This window comes from Rhinolophus hipposideros (assembly GCF_964194185.1).
Source record: "Rhinolophus hipposideros genome assembly, chromosome: 21".
NCBI classification, from domain to species: domain Eukaryota; kingdom Metazoa; phylum Chordata; class Mammalia; order Chiroptera; family Rhinolophidae; genus Rhinolophus; species Rhinolophus hipposideros.
In genome coordinates, this window is record NC_138067.1 from 45,619,963 (window position 1) to 45,641,373 (window position 21,411).

General features: G+C 41.5%; 2 pseudogenes across 2 annotated transcripts; one reads left to right on the forward strand and one right to left on the reverse strand.

Moving 5' to 3' along the window:
• Positions 1-4,214: 4,214 nt before the first annotated feature.
• Positions 4,215-5,173, reverse strand: LOC308489928 (large ribosomal subunit protein uL10-like; annotated as a pseudogene). The gene has a single exon. The product of its transcript is annotated as a large ribosomal subunit protein uL10-like (transcript).
• Positions 5,156-16,523, forward strand: LOC308489795 (N-formyl peptide receptor 2-like; annotated as a pseudogene). Its single transcript, XR_013995417.1, has 2 exons — positions 5,156-5,265; positions 13,924-16,523. The product of XR_013995417.1 is annotated as an N-formyl peptide receptor 2-like (transcript).
• The last annotated feature ends 4,888 nt before the right edge of the window (positions 16,524-21,411 follow it).

The following is a 21,411-nucleotide window of genomic DNA, read 5'->3' on the forward strand; positions in this document are numbered from 1 at the left end:
TGGAAACTCAGATATGGTGGCTGCCCTTGTCTGCATGCTGGCAGGGGCAAGGGCTCAACAAAGAAACAATGGCTTCCACCAGCACTTTTGTCTGGGAGAAATCTGCCCCTCCAGTCCTCACCCTGAAGCCAGGCAATTCAGTTCCTCCTGTATGTCCTTGGCACTTTTTGAGCCACTGCCCCAGCACTTGAGCTCAGAGCGAGTGAGTCTGTCAGCAAGTAAGCCTGTGTACAGTCCCTTTAAGAGGAACACCTGGGACTCCAGCCACTCTCTGTCTCACCCAGCCACAATCTCTGCTGGTTTTTGCAGCCAGAAGTTGTGGGGACTTCTCTCCCCGGCACTGGAACCCTAGGCTGGGGAGCCTGGTGTGGGGCTGGGACCTCTTGTTCCTCCAGGGGAACCTCTGTAGTCCAATTTTTTACAATCACATGCAGATGTGTGACCAGCCCATTCCACATCTCCCCCACTCCTACTGATCTCTAGGTACCTTATTCTGTATGTCCTAGTTGTAGGACTTTGGTTCAACTAGACTTCAGGTGATTCTCAATGATGGTTGTTCTGTAGTTTAGTTGTAATTTTGATGTGGTCAGGAGAGAAGGCAAGAACAGCATTTATCTACTCCTCCATTTTGACCAGAAACCTCCTTAGTGAATTCTATATAGTTATTTATATGAAAGAGGAAGAAAAAAGAGGAGATGAGGGCTCAGCGGTTTTGGCAGAGCATAGAAAAGGTTTGAGGTAGCTATGGTGGAGAATGGGAAGAACTCTAACTATAGAAATTAGAATGGATGTTGTATAACATCTAGGACTCAATTGAATAGGAGACTGAATTGTTAGTGGAAGACCTATCTGCTTGGTGGTGTGATATTCTCTAATACCTCTAAGCAGTTCAAGTGTAAGAATGGAGACAAACTATTGGGCTAACATATGGTGGGAGTTTTGCTACATGGGTATGATGGAAGGACAGAGAATTGCTTATGTTAGCAAACATGGAACTATCATTTGCTAAAACTGTATCTTTCCAAAACCATTGCATTTGCTTACTTTCTTATTTCATTGGAATCTCTTTTCAAATTTTAAGGAGTTCTTTTCTGATGATTTTATTCAAAATATTCTTTCTCTTTTGATTTTTTTATAACCTTAACATGATTTATTGTCCTGTTGTTGTTGTTGTTGTTGTTGTTGTTGTTGTTGTTGTTCTATTCCACTGTCTTGGAACTTTTCTACCTCCTATTTGTCCTTGACATTACCTAATCTAGTAATTACTGTATGTTATTGTTTCTTTTCCACCTTTCTTCCCTCCCTCCTACTCTACTTCGCTACTTTTATCTATTTCTCCCCTTTAAAATTATACTATATGAGAGTAGGAAATTTTTTAAAAATTGTTAGGCCCCAGCCCTAAGTGTTTGTGAAACATAATAGGAGCTTAATTGATATTAAATTTTATTAATTATTTTACAAGGCCCTGTGCACAAAGAAATATATGAGGGAAACATTTGGAGGTGGGGGTAGGGACATACAAAGTGAAAAGTCATATTTTCAAGGCTAATCAGAGTACATTTCATATGCAGTATGTTTAGTTTGTGCTAATCTCTGTTTAAATTTTTAAAAATTTAAGACTTGACATATTTGTTGGCTTATTTAATTGTCACCATAGCCCTTTGATGGACTTCTTGTTGCAGATTCACAATCTGAATTTAAAACCAAACTTTTATATGACTTCTGTGAATTTTTCTATCTCATTTTCATACATTTGTTCTATAATTCTACAAGTTTTCCCCATATGATTGCCCTTATCACAATGTACTGAGTTATTTATTTACAGAATTTGTCTCTTACTATATAGTAAATTCTTATGATAAACTTCATTTGCACACTTTTATCTTTATCCCCTCAATACAGAGTCTGGCCCTATTAAATTCAAATAAATATGTATTGAAAGAATGAATGAATAAATATCCATTAGGTAGAGAAGAAAACTAAGCCCTTGACATGGTTAATTGATTTACCCAAGGCCAAAGAGATGATAAGGAAAGGGACCCTGACTTTCCGATACCTAGGTAAAAACCCATTGTCAGATTTATTATACTTTAGTCATGGATTTATATTCCTAAAACTACCACTTGAATTTAATATTTTGAAAGAATCTGAGCACGAGCCACTTAAATTTTCCAATTTAAATACAGAGCCCATTAAGCCCTCTGTTTTGTTTTGCACATTTTATATCCTTCCATGCAAATGTTTCTTACATTCGTTGCTTTAAAGCAAAGCAGCATGATTATATAAACAGCAGTACACAGCAGTGTCATACAGCTAAATGAGATGTCTCCATGTACCGCAAAAATCCTTGGGGGCTGCAGAATTCCAAATAAAATAAGAAATCTCTTTGAATATATTTTAAAATTATTTTTTACAAGAAAAATTTCTGTCATAAACGCTGATTTGAAAGGACTTCATATAGTAATAGAGGCATCTTGAAAACTTTTTAGTTATTGGTTCATTACATTACACTGCTTTGTAAATCAGATAATCTTAACTCACGGTAGAATGCTATTCCTTTCAGGGGCATTGGGCCAAGAGAAGTTTGGCAAATATTAAGGACAAATAAAAGTCACAGGTTTCACGGTCAAAACATGTAGGCAAAGTTTAGAAATTCAGATATTTACTCTCCATAAAAGTAAATCAACTAAAATGTCGGATTCCATGAGGTGAAAAATAATAAACAAACAGATCAAATGGGTAAAACCAAGACTGAAGAGGTATAATGAAATAACAAATAAAGATGATACGAATATGCCTAGTTCTAGGGTGGTGATTTTATCCTCTGAATTATTTTATAATCCCCACTGAGGTAAAATGAAGTCTCCAGGGACTGGTTACTGGGACCCATTCTTTTTGAGGCTCTTGCCTATTTCTAAGTAAGGAATACATGAAGGAAGCAGTAGGTGCAATCTGATTAGTTTTGTGACTACACTAATGAACCAACCACTCTACTCCCTAATTTTCTATCATATATGCTTGTTGTGAGGATCCAGTGAAAAAAATAAAAATGGAATAGTCAATACCTCCAACCTCATAGAGTATGGCAAGGAGTAAACTGCCACAATTTGCCATAAGAACTGAATGGAAACAAGAGACTTATGGTTCAGACCAAGATCACTCCACCAATGTAAGTAGCATGGACATCAGCATAGTTGCAGCAGTTTCCCTACCCCAAGTCCATGGGCCTGCAGAGTAGACTGCAATGGACTATACACATGCAGTGCATTATGTTGTAGCTGAGAAATCTGGAGCTTAAGGAACCCCCTTAAAATGGCTGAGTAAAACAGAAATTGGGACCTACAATTTCGATACAATCACTACAAATTTTAGGAATACAAAAGGCCCAAAGAGGACTGCCTCACAACAGAAAGAACTTTAAAAATAAAAACATCATTACCCAAGATAAATAAAAATCATGTCTGTGTAAATGTGTATGTTCATAACAGCCTTCTTCATAACAGCTAAAAAGTGGAAACAACTCAAATGTCTATCAACTGAAGGATAGCTAAACAAAAGATGGTATATCTGTTAAACAGAATATTATGTAGCAATAAAAAAGAATAAAGTGCTGAAACATGCGACACATGGATGAAACTTGAGAATATTATGTTAAGTAAAAGAAGCTATTCACAAAAGATCAGCTATTGTAATGATTCTATTTACATGAAATGCCCAGAATAAATAAATACATAGAGACAGAAAGCAGGTTACTGGTTGCATAGTTCTGAAAGGTGGGAAAGAGTGGCAATGGGGAATAATTGTTAACAAATACAGAATTTCTTTTGGGGTGTAATGAAAATGTTTCAGAATTAGATTGGCATGATGATTGAATAAGTTTGTGTATATTAAACTAATGAATTGTTAAATGGGTGAATTTTATACTATGTGAATTACACCTCAGTTAAGCTTTCTGTTTCTTCAGAAAACATTAAAGATGCTTAATGTGGAAACAAAATAAACCTCTTGAACAATGAGATTTAATGAGCTTCTAGGTTAGTAAACACATCTGCATGTTGGGAGGGTAGAGCCGCCTGAGAGAACATGGATGTCCTGTGCACATTACAGCCCACACCTTGCCTTATGCAGCTCTTCAATTTGGCTCTTCTTGACTTATATCCTTTAAAAAGAACTGTTGTTGTTGTTAAGAGAAGTAATCCGTTATTTTCCTTGTTTCAGAAATAAAGTTGTCTGTGCTGATTGCTTTTGGGGGATGAGTCAAAGAGACCACATCCCACATCCTCGTCCGACTCCTCCAACTCTTCTTTTGTTTCAACCTTGGCTGGGGCTGCCGCAGCAGCAGGAGCAGCAGTGGTGTTGGCAGCCATAGGGGCAGCAGCCGCAGATGGAGAGGAATCATCCGAGAAAGCCTTGACCTCTCCAGCAAGTGGGAAGGTATAATCAGTCCCCACAGACAAAGCCAGTGCCTGCTTGTACCCACTGATGATAGACCGGGGTACCGATGCAACAGCTGGGTAACCAATCTGCAGACATACGCTGGTAACATTGCAGACACCCTGCAGGAAACGGGAATACAGTTTCCTCTGTGCTGTCAAGCACTTGTGGGTTGTACATGCCGCCATTGTCACACACCTGCTGGGTGATCAGCCCAGAGGAGAAGGGGGAGATGTTCAGCAGGGTGGCTTCGGCTCCCACTCTGTCTCCAGTCTTAATCAGCTGCATATCACTCAGGATTTCAACGGTGCCCTGGAGATTTTAGTGGGGATGCCTAAAGCCTGGAAGGAGGAGGTCCTCCCGGGCCCCACACCAGTGTTCTGGGATGGCACAGTGACGTCACAAGGGGCAGTGGCCCCAGCACGCGCAGCAGCTGGCACCGTATTGGCCAGCAGCAAGTCCCTGATCTCAGTGAGGTTCTCCTTGGCGAACACAAAGCCTATTAATACGTTCCCTCGGATGTGAGGCAACAGTTTCTCCAGAGCTGGATTATTTTCCAGATACCCTCCGAGGGCCATCAGCACCACCGCCTTCCCCTGCAGGGACATGCGGATCCGCTGCGTCTGCTTGGAGCCCACCTTGTCTGCTCCCACAACGAAGCATTTTGGACAATCATCCGGAAGTTGGATGATCTTAAGGAAATAGGTGGACGTCCAGGTCACCCATCTTCCCCCGGCATCACCGCAGTGCATCAGGGATTACCACGCAGGGTGTAAAGACGATGTCACTCTCACGAGGACGCCTGGCGAGAGCCATAAAGAACGGTTAAACGTAAGTAAATTTCTTCCTGAGTTCTTTGAGCCTTCCTACCAAATTATCCTACCTAAGGAGGGGGTCATCAGAAACCCTGATTTAGGCTCCAGCTCCGGGGCCGGCCGGCTCCCTCCCTCCCTGCCCTGCAGCCCTTGGCCTGCTCTCCCGCCCACCGGCTGCTCCGGGCTCCAGGGGGCCGGAGGCTCTGCGGGGTGGGGGGAAGACAGGAGGGGAGGAGGAGGGAGAGGGACCCCGAGTCGCTCCCTCCCCCTCACCCCCGACCCCCTCCCCACTCCATCCGCCTCCGCCGCCACCACCACCGCCTTTGCAGGCTGAGTCATCACTAGAGAGTGGAAAGGGCAGCAGCAGCAGAGAATCCAAACTCCAAAGCTGATATCACAACGTACCATTTCTCCAAGTTGGGGGCTAGAGGGAAGCCATCGTGAGCGATGTCATCATTGTGAAAGAAGGTTGGGTTCAGAAGAGGGAGTCCTCTTTGGTGGAGCCCACAGGTGGAGAGGAAACACAGGATTTGTAAGATGGTAGGCGGGCCCTGTGCTATGTGCAGTCAATAAGAGACATGGAAGAGAGACATATAGATAGATCAATGGAAGACAATTTAGAGTCCAGAAATAAACCTATACATCTCTGGTGAGTTGATTTTCAGCAAGGGTGACAAGACCATTCAACAGGGAAGAATAGTCTTCAACAAATGATGCAGGGACAACTGGATTCCTGCATGCAACAGAATGAATTTGGACCCCTACATCACACTATATAAAAAAATAACTCAAAATGAATCAAATAGCTAAGCATATGAGCTAAAACTATAAATCTCTTAGAAGAAAATGGATAAATCTTTGTGACCTTGGATTGGGCATTGGCTTTTTAGATTTAACATCAGAAGCACAAGCAACCAATGAAAAAATTGATGAATTGGACTTCATTAAAATTTAAAAAGACTGGGCCAGCCCAGGAGGCTCAGGCGGTTAGAGCTCCATGCTCCTAACTCTGAAGGCTGCCGGTTCGATTCCCCCATCAGCCAGTGGGCACTCAACCACAAGGTTGCCAGTTCAGTTCCTCGAGTCCCACAAGGGATGGTGGGCTGCGCCCCCTGCAACTAACAACGGCAACTGGACCTGGAGCTGAGCTGCGCCCTCCACAACTAAGACTGGAAGGACAACAACTTGAAGCTGAACAGCACCCTCTACAACTAAAATTGAAAGGACAACAACTTGACTTGGGAAAAAGGCCTGGAAGTACGTACACACAGTTCCTCAATAAAGTCCTGATCCCCTTCCCCAATAAAATCTTTTTTTAAAAAAAAAGAATTTTTATAATGCAACAATAAAACGACAAATCAAATAAAAACTGGCAAAGGATCTGAACTGACATTTTTTCAAAGAAGATACATAAATGGCCTATAATACATGAAAAGATGCTCCACATCATTAGCAATCAGAGAAATGAAAATCAAAATCATGTGAGAAATCACACCCATTAAGATGGCTGTAATCAAAAAGACACAATAAAAAGTGTTGGTGAGGATATGAAGACATTGGAACCCTCATACACTGCTGGTAGGATTGAAAAACGCAGCAGCTCCTTTGGAAAAGAGTTTGGCAGTTCTTCAAAAAACTTAAATGTAGAGTTACCATATGACCCAGCAGTTCCAGACCTACGTGGGTATATACCAAGGAGAATTGAAATCATATATCTATACAAAACTTAAATATTCATGTTCATAGTAGCATTATTCATAATAGTCCCAAAGTGAAAATAACCCAAATGTCCAGTAAGTGTTAGGTGGATAAGCAAAATATGGAGGAATCTATAAAATGGAATATCATTCAGCCAGAAAAGGAATGGAGTACAGCTAGTTACCTGGCGCGACATGGATGAACCTTGAAAGCCTTAATGCTAAGTGAAAGAAGCCAGACACAAAAGGCTACATATTGTATGATTCCATTCACATGAAATGTGCAGAATAAGCAAATCCATAGAGACAGAAAGAAGTTTACTTGTTGCCAGGGGCTGGGAGGAGGAGGGTATGAGGAGTGATGGCTAATGGGTTCAGGGTTTCTTTTTTGGGTGATGAAAAGGTCTGGAAGTAAATAGTGGTGATAGTTGTACAACCTTGTAAATATATTAAAACCCACAAATGTATGTTTTAAAATGGTGATTTTATGATACGTGAATTATATCTCAATAAAACATTTTTTAAAAAGAAACCCTGATTTATAGCTGGTCAGTCAGAAGGATAAACGGCAACCAGTGACTCCCAACTGGCATATGAAGTGCTGGTAGCCTGGTGGGATAAAGTCCTTTACCATGTGGGATCTGATCTTAATTCGGAATACTTAGTGTCAGAATTGAATTGAATTGTAGAACACCCAATTCAGGTCCATAGAGAAATGGAGAATTTCTTGGTGTAGAATAAACCCACACATTTGGTGTCAGAAGTGTTGCGTGAGTAGAAAAACAAGTTTTTGTTTAATCATCACCTCTGTTTTTATTGCTTGCCTCTATTTCTTCTCACATCAGTAATTGTTTCTTCAATTTTCCTGAATCACTGGGTGTCAATGCCTGGACACACAGATGCATTGATCCCTGATATTTAGAGGACTGAACTCCTGTCTGTCACAGAAGGTGGGAGGTAGGGAAAATATTCAGACATTAAGTTCTAAAAAGAGCATGCTGTCAGCATAGACAGGATGCTTTCTAGAAATTGTAAGAAGCTCTGAGTTTCTGTCACCTGATTGGTTGAGCTCCCTTGTCCCACCCCCTTGTTTTTCAATAAAGCATTTGCTGAAGCCCTTCCTTCAAGCCTGAGTCACTCCATTAGAAGCCAGGAACTAGCCACAGGAAAAGAATCTCAGCTGGTGGTAAGTTGGAAGACTGACAATTTCAAAATGATTATTTGACCATCTACTGTGTGGCAGATAACTCCTAACCTCTAGAGCTGGGCTGTCCAGTATAGAATACTCGGCCACATATGGTCATTGAGCTTGTTAGTCTGACCTGAGATGTGCTGTAATGTAAAATACATTTAGTATATTCAAAGACTTAGTAAGAAAAAAGAATGCAAATTTCTCATTGATAATTCTTAGAATGGTTATTTCAAATGATACTGTTTTCATATGTTGAGTAAGGTAAGGTATATTATTACTAAACAATATTTTATTAAGATTAATTTCTTTTACTTTGTAAAAAAATTGTAAGTCACATATGAGGTGTTCATTCCTGGTTCTATTGGACATTGTTACTCTAGACTGTCTCATTCAAAGAACTGAGTAGTCTTCTGGAGGATATGTACTAATGTCGAGGGTATTTGGAATAAAAAATAAATGAATGGAAAATAAAAACAAGAATAGTAACTGGTGAGATAGGCTGTACCTGGGGTAACTTCTTAGCACTGTTGGTCAGGTAGGACCTCTCTGACAATATAATACCTAAGCTCAGATATGAATATTCAACAGAGCCAGATGTGGGAAGATTGAAAAAAAGAGAATGGTACCAAGAAGGAACAGAGGATGCAGAAGGCCTGACATGGCAATGACCTTGTCATGTTCAGGAATCAGAGGAATGCCGTGTGGGTCCATCACAGTGGGTGAGAGGACAGTGGAGGTGTGAGGGTGAGGGATACACAGGAGTGCTGGGTAAGCTTGGGTTAGGAGTCTCGAAACCATTAGAGGATGTTGAGCAGAATAATGTCATAATATGATTTGTGTTTTTAAAAAATCATTTGGCTTCTGTCTAGAAAATGGATTGAGGGGGGGTAACAGCATCAGTAGCAAGAACAAGCTACTTGCAAGGTTAGTGCCAATAAGCAGCCCAACGAGAGCCTTGGACAAGGGTTGTGGTCATACGATGACTCCAGGTGCGAATTCAGTAGCTTTGTAAATACAGTCGACTGGCTTGGCTTGCATTGGATTGGGTGGTCAGGGAAAGGGATTTCAAGGATCAATGTTAGATTTAGAGTTTTACAACTGAATAGACACAGCTCCAAATAGACACAGGTTGTTAGAAGAGTGCCAGATATGGGAGGATAGAAAAATTAAGAGGTTGAGTCAGGCAATGTCAGGTTTGAGGTGCCTATGGGATCCCCAAGGGGAGATGGCAAGATTCAGTTGGTTACACCAGGCCAGAGCTCCAGGGAGAAAGCAAGGCTGAATATGTAGGTCACAAGTTATCACTGCGATATTATAAGATATGAGACTGGATGATATTACCTACGGAAAAACTAAAGGATGGAGGGAGGGAGGTACAAGTCCTTGGACACCCCAGACATTAGAGGTCAATTTAGAGGAGATAAAAGTAGCAATTTGGACAGAAATAAGGTGGCCAAATGAGCTATAAAGATAACAAAGAGATGTTGTGTGTACATTTTATCATCTCAAGGCCTAAGACAAATGTGTTTAAGAATTGGAAGGGGTCTTATGGGTCCCGTATCACAGAGGTATCAGAATAAGAACTGAGAAGTCCTCACCGGAGTCGGTGACATGAGGCCATAAGCATCCTAACTGAGAGCACGGTCCATGGAATGCACAGGACCAAAGACAATTGGAGTGTGTTTAGGAGGAAAAGAGAGGGGAGGAGATGGAGACATGACCTCCTAAAGTCTGGCTGTGAATCCTCTTTACTGAAAGAATCTTCTAGAGAGGAACAGGGTTGAAGCTGGAAAGGGATATGGGCTGAGGATGGATACTTTGTTGAGGGAGGGGATACGATCATGTTTATGTCATAGAATGATCTAGTAGAAAGAAAACCTTGGGGCTTTGTTGCAAAAAAAGATATAATGCACATAAATTCTTGGAAAGGTGAGAGAGCGAGGGATCCAGAGCAAATGTGGGGAGGGGGTAAATGAGAACTCTTGACTCCCTGTGTGAACTGGAATGAACAGGAACTCTCTACACACTGTTACTAAGTGTAGACAGACAAGAGGAATTGGGTGAGAAAAGGCTTAAAAAGTCACAACTAATTGTTACCATTTTCTCACTAAAACATGAGGCCAGGGCATCAGCTGAGAGCAAGAATGGGGGCTGATATTAGGAAGTCTGAGGAGAAAGCAGAACTGAAGCAATTATTTCAAAGCATGAAAATGTGAATATGATGAAGAAATAGAGTAAGCAAGTTTCTATGTGAAATCTGTGGTCATAAATCCAATTGCGACCCTTAATAATTGTGACATTGGGCAGGTCACTTCTCTTGCCAGAGCCATGGATGATGATACTTATCCAAAAGCCAGGATGTGGTAATTGCAGATGATAAATTGTACAGTGACTGGCACCTTTTAGGGGCTCAACAATTAATCATCATAATCCATCTGAGTACCATCTGGGGCATGCAGTTTCTCTCCCCCTCTCTGCAACTAGGCTGGGCCCATAATATCACAAATTTGCCTCACTGGACTTCTCTATCTGTCACTGCACAATCATCCTTTCTTGTTGTATGAATAGTTTAAGCCAATGATTTAATTATTGAGCTCATCATATTTTCTGAATGCCCTGTAGCATGCTGAGTGGGTGGAGAAAACCTGTTGAAGAATTATGTGAGGGAAGTATTTAAAAGTACATTTCTGGTGGAACTTATCTGCCTGAGCTCAAATTCAGGCTCTATCTCTTTCTAACTGGGGGCTTTAAACAATTAATGGAACCAGTTTAAGTCTTCACTTCCTCATCTGTACAATGGTTATACTAATTATAACTAACATGATTCCATATTTACAATGTCACAGAATATGCTCAGTGCTTTACACACATTCACACTTGCAAACCTCAAAAGCCAAATGAGAGGAGTTGAGATCAGGGTTATAAGAAGAGCTCTTCGCCATACAAAATGTGCATAAGTAGTAACTATGATTATTATGAGCATTGTTCTTGACCTGAACTTGAACTTCTACAATGTATGGTTCAGAGTCCCAGGACACTGCACGAGCCTGATGAGTACCAGAATTCCCATGTGTTAAAGACACTCGGTTCTGCTTAAAAGATTTCCATGTGTATTCTCATCTAATTCTCACCTAAAAACCAATGCTCACCACAATGTCACTCCATTTGCTAGACGAGGAATATGAAGAGCTGTCACTGTCAGCCCTCATATTGTGCTGCCGTGGGCTACCGTGTGCTGCCATGAATGGCTGGTGGCCAGCAGCCAGCGAGAGCTGTTGTGAGCTGCTGTGAGCAGCCAACCAATGACTGATGACCAATCTCAGGTGCGGAGAGCGCAAGGCTCATAATACCAGCATGAGCCAGGGAGCTGTGTCCTACACAACTAGACTGAGAAACAACAGCTTGAACTGGAGTGGGGGGGATGGGAGGAGGTGGAAGAAATGGGGGGGAAAAGAGGAAGAAAAGAAGCCAAGGAGAAAGACACAGGAAGGAATGAGTCAAATTGTCATACCAGGGTATGCTCATCCCCAGATAACCATGAGGGTAATCCTTAAAAAGTAGCACTTGAGATGGCAAATACAGTGGCTCTGGTATTGGTTCAATCTGGTTTTCTGAGATTGCTGCCTCCCCAGACTGGCTGGGCATCGTGGTGAACACACTGCTGAAATCGCCGGGCCAGAGTTTCCCCTTGGTAAGAGAGGGATGATAACAGATGTCTTGCAATATTACTACAAGGATTAAATGTGAATAGATGCTGAAAGTTGCTATTTCTCCTCAGGAGGCAGAACAGACCAGGCCAAGATGATATGCAAATGATTGTGGTAATAGAAAAATAACACTGGCTCTTATGCAAAGATTCTAGGGGTGAGGGTTTCTGAAAGATCATTTTAACAACCACCCTGGCATTTCTGATAAAGCTCACAGACCATAGTATGAGGATATTTGGTTAAATGGGTCACACCGACTTCTGCATTGAATCTGGATGGAATAGTTACAGATGTGATCTAATCCAGAGGCAGACACTACATTTTTGCAGATTCTCATTCTTTTCTTTTTTGTAAGATTTTTTTTTTAATTGGGGAAGGGGAACAGGACTTTATTGGGGAACAATGTGTACTTCCAGGACTTTTTTTTTCCAAGTCAAGTTGTTGTCCTTTCAGTCTTAGTTGTGGAGGGCACAGCTCAGCTGCAGGTCCAGTTGCCATTGCTAGTTGCAGGGGGCGCAGCCCACCGTCCCTAGCGGGAGTCAAGGAACTGAACTGGCAACCCTGTGGTTGAGAGGATGCGCTCCAACCAACTGAGCCATCCGGGAGCTCAGTGGCAGCTCAGCTCAAGGTGCCGCATTCAACCTTAGTTGCAGGAGGTGGAGCCCACCATCCCTTACGGGACTCGAGGGATTGAACCGTCAACCTGTGGTTGAGAGCCCTCTGGCCCATGTGGAAATCGAACCGGCAGCCTTCAAAGTTAGGAGCATGGAGATCTAACCGCCTGAGCCACTGGGCCGGCCCTGATTCTCATTCATAAGAGTAAGGAAATCTATCCCAGAAGCTGCCCAGGATATCTTTCTTGAATGTTAGTGTCCAGGATTTAGTCATATGCCCAACTGCTAAAAGAATCCCGTGCAAAGCAAAGGAGATTTCAGCTACTACTGAGTCTATCAGGATTTGCCTGCAAAGATGGAGAGAAACACCTTCCCTGAAGGGTGAGTAATGCAACAAAATTGGGGTGTAGTCAGAAGACAAGAATATGGGAATGTGGGCAATGAGCAACATCTGTCACAGCTGTGCAGTGCAGGAAAGACTTGGATGTCAGATCAAGCTGGATTGAAATCCTTCCTCTACCACTTACTACCTACCTGACTTTGGGCATGTCCCATAATTCCTCTATCAATTTATTCTTATGAAAACTACACATAATGACCGTTATAGAGTTACATGTAGGTCAAACTGGATCCCAATGTATATAAGTAGATCCCCACTTAGTATAATGCATGGTCTCAACAGCTCCCAAAATATTAACTAAACTTATCACTTTCATATTCTTTATGCTACAGACACTAAAGTTATACAATAGGTGAAAACCTTTGCATCCCAAACAGAGAAGAGCTGCATATTGAACATAGATAAGGAATAACAGAGGGTTGAATGCAGAGATAGGGCCCCCTTCGCTAACTGCTCCCAGCACAGAATCTACAGGATGTAATACATTACTACATATTACCAGTAACTGTTCAAGATGCTCTTTAACCATAAGCTCAAACCACATTCTGAAACTTTAACTTAAAGGTGAATGAAACAATAGGTCGAGGGTTCTCACAGAGGGAAGAGCCAGGAGCTGGGAGTCTGAGAGTCCCTGGGGCAGGTGGAGGGTGCAGAGCCTGCCAGCACCTATGCACTGAGTCATGGGTGGAAGAAGATGTGACCCTACTGACTCCCAGTCTAGTGCTCCCCTCACTGTTCACGGCTGAAGATGCCGCTCATCAACTTTCTGTAGTCTACACATCTCGCTCAGTACTTGGCTGGTGGACAGGAGCCTTGTAACCCTCTTGCTTAACTAATCAGCCTGATAGGTGCAATGCATGTTCGTAATCATGGGAACATGGAGATCTACCCTTTCCCAAGGGGACATCCAAGAGAGCGCCAAATTTACAGTATGACTGGCCACAGGTTCAGTAGAGTGGGTATCCCACTAGAGTGGGAACCATAGTGGAAGGGATGTGGGCCTGAAAACGGATGCTGTAAGGTGGCTTCACAGCTGAGAAATGGCCATTGTTGAAATGTTTCAGGTGTGGGCAAGATGGAAACCAATTTCTCCAGCCCTCTGCATGGACCTAAAGAGATGTTTCATCTGTCTGCTTTGCAGATCACCTCATTGGTGGTACTTGGAATCATCTTTGTGCTCGGCATCCCAGGAAATGGGCTTGTGATCCGGGTCGCTGGATTCTGGATGGCACGCACTGTCACCACCTTGTGTTACCTTTCATCAACTTCTCCTTCATTGCCACTCCACCATTCCTCATGGTCTCAATGGTCGAGAGAGAACAATGGCCTTTTGGCTGGTTCCTATGCAAGTTAATTTACAGCATGAGGGACATAAACCTGTTTGGAAGTGTTTTCCTCATTGCTTTCATTGCTCTGGACCGCTGTATTTGTGTCCTGCATCCCATCTGGGCCCAGAAGCACTGCACTGTAAGCGTGGCTACAAAACTGATCATTGTACCCTGGATTCTTGCACTAGTCCTTACCTTACAAATTTTCATCTTCTTGACTATAGCAAGTGATAGAAAAGGGAATACATACTGTGCTTTCTCCTTTACATCCTGGGGTGACACCCCTGATGAGAGGTGGAAGTTTTATGTTGACAGCCAGAGGGATCATCCAGTTCGTCATTCGCTTCATTATGCCGACGTCCATCATCGCTATCGGCTATGAGCTCATAGCTGCCAAGATCCGAAAAGAAGCCATGATGAATTCCAGCCTTCTTTTTGGGTCCTCACTGCTGTCATAGTTTCCTTCTTTCTTTGTTGGTTCCTCCTTTCAACTGATTGTCCTTTTGAGCACAATTTCACTCAGACAGACGTTGTTTGAGGATAAGTACCAAATTCTTAATGTCCTGGTTACCCTGACGAGCTGCCTGGCATTCTTTAACAGCTGCCTCAACCCAATGCTCTACGTCTTCGTGGGCCAAGGCTTCCAAAAGGGACTGATCCACTCCCTGCCTGCCAGTCTGAAGAGGGCCCTGACTGAGGTCTCAACTGAGACCAGTGATACAACAACCAAACCTGCTTCACCACCAACAGTGGCTGAGTTACAGGAAATGTGAGGGGTTAGGGGACATTTTTGAGTTCTGCCTGCTCCCAGTTCCAGCTTCATCTTTCCTTGGGTCATACTGACCACTCATCATGAAAAATACTTTGGCGCCCCCTGATTTAAGGGGCTGGTAAGAAATGGACATAGGGTACTACTGGTGTTAGTTTTGGTTTGAGGACCTCAGCCTATACCCAGGGAAGAGTGGAGGTAGGAAAAGAGAACAAGGGAAGAGAAGAGACAGAGTGATGAGGAATTTGTAAAGCTTAGATGAGAGAGTATATTAAGGGGAAAACTTTGGTATTACAAACTTACAGTAAAGATGTTTCCTGTAAGTTTTTGTTTGTTTGTTTGTTTGTTTGTTTGTTTGTTTTTAATCAAAGTTTATTGCGGTGACAATTGTTAGTAAAGTTACATAGATTTCATGTGTACAATTCTGTAATACATTATCTATACCCACATGTGTGTTCACCACCCAGAGTCAGTTTTCTTTCCATCACCATATATTATCCTGTAAGTTTTTTTAAAGCTATTTTTATCAGACTACATAGGTTTTCTTCTATTCCTATCTTGCTAAGAATTTTCTTCTTTTCTTAGTTATGAATGACTATTAGATTGTATCAATGCATTTTCTGTATATATTATGATTGTATTATATTTGTCCTTTCATTTACATCATCATAAATTAGATTAATTTTTTAATGTTAAACTAGCCTTGCATTCCTAGAATAAACCACACTTGGTCCTGATGTATTTTACCTGTTTATAATTAATCTCACTAGATTGGTTTAGAATTTCTGCTTTTATGTTTATGTAAAGATGGGTCTGTTCTTTTACTTTCCTCTAATGTCTCTGTCAGGTATTACATCAAACTTATAATGGCCTCCTAAAAAGACCTGGGAAGTAATTCCTCTGATTCTATTCTCTGGTGTTGTATCTTCAGAAATGTTTAGACAAATTCATCAGTGAAGCCAATTCAGTCTTGGGTTTTCTTTTAATAGCAGGGAAGTCTTGGGAATTCTTTTAATAGCAGGTTCAATTTATTTAATAGTTATTGCACTAGTCGGATTTACTATTTCTTCTTCTGACAGTTTTGGTAAACTGTAAACTTTAAGGAATTTAGCTCTTTTATCCAAACTATCAAATTTATTGGTGTAAAACAGTATAACTACGCACAGTACTTAGTATGGTTTCCTTCACCTAATGACAATGCAAGCTATCTGAGGGAAAGAATTCTGGTCTGCACTGTTCACTAATGAATCTTGATGCCCTATTTGTAAAATAGGGCCTGATATGTGATACACACTAAGTAAATACTTATTGAATTAAAGAATCAATAAATATAGTATTACTGAGGTATCAAGTGAGAACACCAATGCAGAGTTAAAATTATCTCTGACCCTCATCTTATGATTGGGCCATGTCCATAGAACTCTCAAGCCGTGCCCACAATTTTTACAAATTCCCATGTGGTTTAAATTTTTACAAACACCTCAGATTTCAAGTTTCTGCTTCAAATAAAGTACTCTGGGTAACTGTTGACCAATGTATTTGTTTTGAAATAAATCAATCTACAATACTACTTAGCTGTGTCTTTTTGGTTTTTTGCAAATAAACACTCACACATTGTCTCTTATTATACAACATACTTTCCTGACTCATTAACAAAAGATAGAACTCAAAATAAATATTCAAATGAAAAAAAATTAATCTTAGTTCCTGGTTCCTGGCACAAGTCTTCTAAACTCTTGCAATTTCCTGAGTGATAGTCGTGTCTTTTTTCATTCATAAGGAGCCCCTTTTGATCAGACAAGGATTTATGCTAACGAGTTAAATTAAAATGGGCCTCTAGGTAGCCTCAGGTAGAGCCAGGGGATTAACACTTTGGAACTTTCCTCCCCAAACACTGACCTCTGGGAATGGGAGGTGGGAGGGGGCTGGACATTAAGCACTATAAAATATCTTCAACAATGAGATCTGATGAGCTTCTAGGTTGGTAAACACATCACGGTGTTGGGATGGGGGAGCCTGCAGAGAACACGGATACTCTGCACACACACACACATGCCCCATACTTGGCCTGTGCATCTCTCCATTTGGCTGTTCTTGTTACGAATTACAATGAACTGTTAAGTAAATGCCTTTCTGAATTCTGGGACACATACTAGCAAAACCATTGTAACTAAGGAGGGGGTCATGGAAACCTCTGATTTATAGCTGGTCAGTCATAAGGGAAGATGGCAACCAGGGACACCCAACTGGCACATGAAGTGGGGGTAGCCTTGTAGGATGAAGTTCTTTACCATGTGGAATATGATCCTAATTCCTGATAGTGTCAGAATTAAGTTGATTGTAGAACACCAAGTTCAGGTCCACAGAGAATAGAATTTCTTGGTGCAGGACAAACTTACACATTTGGTATCAGAAGTGTTGTGTGAGTAGGGAAATTAGTTTTTGTTTAGCCATAATTTCTGGGATTTGTTTGTTTGCTTGCCTCTAATTCTTCTCACCTGTTACTGGTTCTTTGATTTTCCAAAAATTTTAAAGAAGAAAGGACCAGGACACCCAGATGTATTGACCCCTGATATTTAGAGGACTGAACTCCTGCGTCTCACAAAAGGTGAGAGGTGAGGGGAATATTCAGACATTAAGTTTCTATAAAGAGTAGCTGACAATGTATCCAGGGTGCTGCAGGGAAATTGTGATAAGCTCTGTTTCTGTCATCTGATTTGTTGAGCTCCATTGTCCCGCCCCCTTGTTCTTCAATAAACATCTGCTGAAGCCCTTCCAGCCTGAGTCACTCCACTAGAAGCCAGGAACTGGCCACAGGAAAAGGATTTCAACCGGTGGTAAGTTGGAAGCCTGAAAATTTCAAAATGTTTATTTTAACATCTACGTGTAGCAGATACCCCCTAACCTCTAGAGCTGGGCTGTCCAGCATAGCCACATATGGTTATTGAACTCTTGCTAGTCTGACCTGAGATGTACTATAGTATAAAACGCATTTAGTATATTCAAAGACTTAGGAAGAAAAAAGAATGCAAAATATCTCATTGATAATTCTTAGAATGGTTATGTGTTCAAATGCTATTGTTTTCATATGTTGAAATAAAATATATTACTAAATTTAATACATGATTAAAACTAATTTCTTCTACTTTGTAGAAAAGTTGTAAGTCACATATGAAGCTCTCATTCATGGTTCTATTAAACAATGTTACTCTAGAAATAGTCTCATTAAAAGAACTTGATAGTCTTCTGGAGCATAGGTACTAATGTGGACGGTATGTAGAATAAAAAAAAAATGAATGGACAAATAAAATAGAAGAGTCTGGGGTGACTTAGGCTGTACCTTGGAGAGATGCTTTGCACTGTGGACCAGATAGGACCTCTCTGAGGACATAATATCTAAGCTGAAATAAATATTCAGAAGGAGCCAGATGTGGGAAGATTGAAAAAAGAAAATGGTATGTAGAAGGAACAGAGGATGCAGAAGGCCTGACGTGGCAATGACCTTGTCATGTTCAGGAATCAGAGGAATGCCGTGTGGGTCCATCACAGTGGGTGAGAGGACAGTGGAGGTGTGAGGGTGAGGGATACACAGGAGTGCTGGGTAAGCTTGGGTTAGGAGTCTCAAAACCATTAGAGGATGTTGAGCAGAATAATGTCATAATGATTTGTGCTTTTAAAAGATCATTTGGCTTCTGTCTAGAAAATGGATTGAGGGGGGGTAACAGCATCAGTAACAAGAACAAGCTACTTGCAAGGTTAGTGCCAATAAGCAGCCCAACGAGAGCCTTGGACAAGGGTAGTGGTCATATGATGACTCCAGGTGCGGATTCAGTAGCTTTGTAGATACAGTCGATTGGCTTGGCTTGCATTGAATTGGGTGGTCAGGGAAAGGGATTTCAAGGATCAATGTTAGATTTAGAGCTTTACAACTTCATGTTTAAGCTCCAAATAGACACAGGTTATTGGAAGAGTGCCAGATATGGGAGGATGGAAAAATTGAGAGGTTGGTTCAGGCAATGTCAGGTTTGAGGTGCCTATGGGATCCCCAAGGGGAGATGGCAAGATTCAGTTAGTTATATCAGGCCAGAGCTCCGGGGAGAACCAAGGCTGATTTGTAGATCCCAAGTTATCACTGCAATATTATAAGCCACAGACTGGATGATATCACTTATGGAAAAACTAGAGGATGGAGGGAGGTAGGTACAAGCCCTTGGACACCCCAAAATTTAGAGGAGCAAAAGCTAGTAATTGGGATCACTGCATTGTACACATGAAGCTGAAGGTGAAGAATAATGAATGTCAACTACAAGTTTGTATGTATATGTGTGTGTGTATATATATGTGTGTATATGTACTTACAAGAAGCGGAGTACAGCATTAGGAATAGAGATAGTGGAAATGTAACGGCTGTGTGCGATGTCAGAGGGATAGTGGATGGGGGGAAAGGGGTTCACACAGTGTGAGGGATAGAAAAGATAAACGTTTAAGTATTACTTTGTCTTGTGCACCTGAAACTAATAAAAAAAAGGGGGGGGGAGAAAAAAGCTAGTAATTGGGACTGAGAAAAAGTGGCTAATTGAGTTATAATCAAAAGGGTGTGTGTACATTTTCTCATCTCAAGGCCTAAGAAAAATGTGTTTTAAGGAAGAGGAAGAGGTCTAATGGGTCCCATGTCACAGAGGTATCAGGATAAGAACTGAGAAGACCTCACTGGAGTCGGTGACATGAGGCCATAAGCATCCTTACTGAGAGCCCAGCTCATGGAGTGGACAGGACCGAAGACAATTGGAGAGTGTGTTTAGGAGGAAAGGAGAGGGGAAGAGATGGAGACATGGCCTCCTAAAATCTGGCTGTGAATCCTCTTTACTGAAAGAATCTTCTAAAGAGGAACAGGGCTGAAGCTGGAAAGGGATATGGGCTGAGACTGGATTCTTTGCTGAGGGAAGGGATATGATCATGTTTATGTGATACAATGATCTAGTAGAAAGATAATCTTTGGGATGTTTTGGTGGAAAAGACAGTGCATGAGAGTAGTTCTTGAGAAGTTGAGAGTGGGAGAGTTCAGAGCAAACGTGGGGAGGGAATAATAAGTAAGAACTCTTGACTCCCTGTGTGAACTGGAATGAACAAGAACTCTCTATTCACTGTTACAAGTGTAAACAGACAGGAGGAATTCGGTGAGAAAAACCCAAAAATGTCACAACTAATTGTTATCATTTTCTCACTAAAACATGAGGCCAGGGCATCAGCTGAGAGCAAGGATGGGGGATATTAGGAAGTTTGAGGAGAAAGCAGAACTGAAGCAATTATTTCAAAGCATGAAAATGCAAATATGATGAAGAAATAGAGTAAGCAAGTTTCCTGTGGTTATATATCCAGTTGCGACCCTTAATAATTGTGACATTGGGCAGGTCACTTCTCTTGCCAGAGCCATGGATGATGATACTTATCCAAAGCCAGGATGCGATAATTGCATACAATAAATTGTACAGTGACTGGCATTTTTTAGGGGCTCAACAATTAATCATCATAATCCATCTGAGTACCATCTGGGGCATGCAGTTTCTCTCCCCCTCTCTGCAACTAGGCTGGGCCCATAATATCACAAATTTGCCTCACTGGACTTCTCCACCTGGCATTGCACAATCATCTTTCCTTATTGTATGAACATTTTAAAGAAATGATTTAGAGATCATTGAGCTCATCGTATTTTCTGAATGCCTTCTGGCATGTTGAGTGGTTGGAGGAACCTGTTGAGGAAGTATGTGGTGGGAAAAAGTACGTGATGGAATTCATCTTCCTGAGCTCAAACTCAGGCTCTATTTCTTTCTAACTGGGGGCCTTAAATAATTATGGAACCAGTTTAAGTCTTCACTTCCCATCTGTACAATGGTTATACTAATTATAACTAACATGATTCCATATTTACAATGTCACAGAATATGCTCAGTGCTTTACACACATTCACACTTGCAATCCTCAAGAGCCACATGAGAGGAGTTGAGATGAGGGTTAAAAGAAGAGTTGTTAGCCATACAAAAGGTGCATAAGTAGTAAATTTGATTGTTATGCGCATTGTTCTTGACCTGAACTTGAACTTCTAAATGTATGGTTCAGGACCGAGTCCCAGGACACTGCACGAGCCTGATGAGTACCAGAGTTCCCATCTGTTAAAAACACTCGGTTCAGTCTAAAAGATTTCCATATGTATTCTGACCTGATCCTTACCTAAAAACCAAAGCTCACCACAAAATCACCCCATTTGCTAGACGGTGAATATGAAGAGCTGTCACTGAGTCAGCTCTCATGTGACAGGTGTCACACATGAGATTAGAATACAGATTGACCTAAGTGCTGTGCCCAGCACACTACATTGTAACAGTGACGCTCAATGGGGAAGTGATTTTCCCCTCAGGGGGCATTTGACACTTTTGGTTGTCACAACTAGAGGGAGT